This window comes from Nicotiana tomentosiformis, chromosome 4, assembly GCF_000390325.3.
Source record: "Nicotiana tomentosiformis chromosome 4, ASM39032v3, whole genome shotgun sequence".
NCBI classification, from domain to species: domain Eukaryota; kingdom Viridiplantae; phylum Streptophyta; class Magnoliopsida; order Solanales; family Solanaceae; genus Nicotiana; species Nicotiana tomentosiformis.
In genome coordinates this window covers 27,916,929-27,920,555 of record NC_090815.1, presented here as the reverse complement: position 1 = coordinate 27,920,555, position 3,627 = coordinate 27,916,929, and positions in this window count along the sequence as shown.

The window sequence follows — 3,627 nt, the reverse complement described above, 5'->3', positions numbered from 1 at the left end:
AAGCCTCTATCTTTGAGTGGGGCTGAGTCAGAGGATGCTCAGGACTTCTTGGATAGGTGCTAGAGTATTCTTCACATGGCGGGTTTTCTGGACACTAGTGGTGTCTCATTTACTACTTTTTCGCTTATGGGGGCAGACTTCATATGGTAGGAGACCTATGAGCGGAGTAGGACAGCTTGTGCTACACCACTTTCATGGCACGAGTTCTTTGTTCTATTCTTGGAAAAGTTTGTGCCACCGACCCGCAGAGAAGAGTTGCATAGGCAGTTTGAGCAGCTATGCCAGGAGGGCATGTCTGTGACCCAGTATGAGATGAAATTTTTAGAGTTGGCTCGTCACGTGGTCTGGTTGGTTACCACATAGAGAAGGAGGGTTAGAAGGTTCATTGATGGCCTCAACAATGGACAGCACTTTGTTATGACTCGAGAGAATATTTTAGGTGTTATGTTCGATGAGGTTGTTGATATTGCTAAGCGGCTAGAGCTGGTCCGTAATCAGGAACGTGAGGAGAGAGAGGCCAAGAGGCCTCGTGGTTCGGGTGGTTTCAACTGTGTATCTTCTGGGGTCAGTCTCACCATAGCAGGGGTCGTCTTTATAGGCCCGCTCAGATGGCTCATCCGGTTCATCATGGCGCATCAGCTAGCCACGGTTCATACAGTGCTCACCCAGGTCAGTCATCTCTCAGTGCACTACCTGCTCAGAGTTCATCTTCTGCTCCATCAGTTCAGAATTTATCTGTGCCAGGCCCCTCTAGTAGTTATTCTTGTCCTCGGGGTCCGCTTCAATACTTGTCGCCATTGTCAGATTGAGGTTTCTTTGAGTGTGAAGAGCTTGGTCATGTGAAAAGGCATTAATCCCGCCTTTTGGGAGGTCCAGTTCAGCAGAGGAGTCAGGCTGTGACTTCCACACCAGTTACTTCACCACCCACACAGCCAGCTCAGGGTGGGGCTTAGGTATCTAGAGGTCGCCCTAGAGGGGGGGAGGGGCGATCAGGTGGCGGTCAAGCTCGATTCTATGCTATTCCTGCCAGGCTAGAGGCCGCTGTTTCAGACACAGTGATCACAAGTATTGTCTCAGTATGCCACAGGATTGCTTCAATATTATTTGACCCTAGATCCACTTATTCGTATGTATCATCATATTTTGCTCGTTACTTGGATATGTCTCGTGAGTCCTTAGTTTCACATATTCATGTTTCTACACTAGTGGGTAATACTATTGTTGTGGACCGTGTGTATCGATCGTGTGTGGTGACTATTGGGGGATTGAAGACTAGAGTTGATCTCTTATTACTTAGTATGGTTGATTTCGACGTGATTTTGGGTATAGATTGGTTGTCTCCATGTCATGATATTCTATATTATCACACAAAGACCATGACATTGGCAATGTCGGGGTTGCCAAGGATCGAGTGGAGAGGTTATCTAGATTATGTTCCCAGTAGGGTGATTTCTTATCTGAAGGCCCAACGGATGGTTGGGAAGGGGTGTCTGTCATAACTGGCTTTCATGAGGGATGTTGTTGCTGATACTCAAACTATTGATTCTAATCTGGTAGTGCGAGACTTTCTGAATGTGTCTCCTGCAGACCTACCGGGCATGCCACCCGACATGGATATTGATTTGGTATCGGCTTGGTTCCGGGCACTCAGCCCATTTCTATTGCTCGATACCATATGGCACCAGTAGAGTTAAAGGAATTGAAAGAGCAGTTTCATGTGCTTCTTGATAAGGGGTTAATTAGGCCTATTGTATCGCCTTGGGGTGCACCAGTTTTGTTTGTGAATAAAGAGGATTGTACTATACGGATGTGCATCGATTATAGGCAGTTGAACGAGGTTACAATCAAGAACAAGTATCATTTGCCACGCATTGATGATTTATTTGACCAGCTTCAGGAAGCGAGGGTGTTCTCTAAGATTAATTTGAGGCCTGGGTATCACCAGTTGAAGATGTGGGACTCGGATATTCTGAAGACGAAATTTAGGACCCGTTATGGTCAATATGAGTTCCTTGTGATGTCTTTTGGGCTGCCCAATGCCCCAACAACATTCACGCATCTGATAAATAGTGTATTCCATCCATATCTCGATTCGTTTGTCATAGTATTCATTGATGATATCCTGGTGTACTCACGTAGCCAGGAGAGCATGCCCAGCATTTGAGGATTGTACTACAGAGATTAAAAGGGGAAGAAACTTTATGCCAGGTTCTCCAAGTGTGAGTTTTGGCTTAGTTCAGTAGCGTTATTGGGGCACATGGTGTCCAGTGAGGGGATTAAGGTGGATCCAAGAAGATAAAGACAGTTCAGAGTTGGTCCAGACCATCGTCATCTATTGAGATTCAGAGTTTTCTCGGCTTGGCCGGATATTATCATCGCTTGTCCATTGCAGCACCGTTGACCAGGTTGACCCAGAAGGGTGCTCCATTCGGGTGGTTGGATGAGTGTGAGGTTAGCTTTCAGAAGATCAAAACTGCCTTGATGCTTCTCGGATTGGTATTGGGTGTGTCTTGATGTAGGAGGGTAGAGTGAATGCTTATGCTTCGCGCCAATTGAAGCCCCATGAGAAGAACTACCATTTTCATGATTTGGAATTGGTAGCCATCATTCATGCATTGAAGATTTGGTGGCATTATCTCTACTGTGTGTCTTGTGAGGTATTTATGGATCATTGGAGTCTCCAGCACTTATTCAAACAAAAGGATCTAAATTTGAGGCAGCGTAGATGGTATGAGCTACTAAAGGACTATGATATTACCATACTGTATAATCCTGCGAAGGACAATATGATGGCCGATGCCTTGAGTAGAAAGGCAGTGAGTATGTGCAGCCTTGCATTTATTCCGATAGGTGAGAGACCGCTTACATCAGATGTTAAGGCATTGGCAAATCAGTTCGTGAAATTAAATATTTCAGAGCCTAGTCGGGTTCTAGCTTGTGTGATTTCTCGGTCTTCCTTATATGATCGCAATAAAGAGCGTCAGTATGATGATCCTCATTTGTTTATCCTCAAGGACACAGTTCAGCACAGTGATGAAAAGGAAGTTACTATTGGGGATGATGGGGTGTTGAGGATGCAGGGTCAGATTTGTGTGCCCAATGTAGACGGGCTACGTGAGTTGATTCTTGAGGAGGCCCACAGTTGGCGGTATTCCATTCATCCGAGTGCCACAAAGATGTATCAGGACTTGAGGCACTACTATTGGTGGAGGAGGATAAAGAAAGATATAGTGGGGTTTGTAGCTCGGTGCCTAAATTGTCAGCAGGTGAAGTATGAGCATTAGAGACGGGGTAGGTTGCTTCAGAGGCTTGAGATTCTGGAGTGGAAATGGGAGTGTATCACCATAGACTTCGTAGTTGGGCTCCCATGAACTTCGAGGAAGTTTGATGCTACTTGGGTGATTGTTGATCGATTGACCAAGTCCACACATTTCATTCCTGTTGGGACTACTTATTCTTCGGAGCGACTGGCTGAGATCTACACCCGCAAGATTGTTCGCCTTCATGGTGTGCCGGTGATTATTTCAGATCGGGGCACGCAGTTTACATCACAGTTTTGGAGAGCAGTACAACGAGAGTTAGGCACACGGTTTGAGTTGAGTACAACATTCCACCCTCATGTAAATG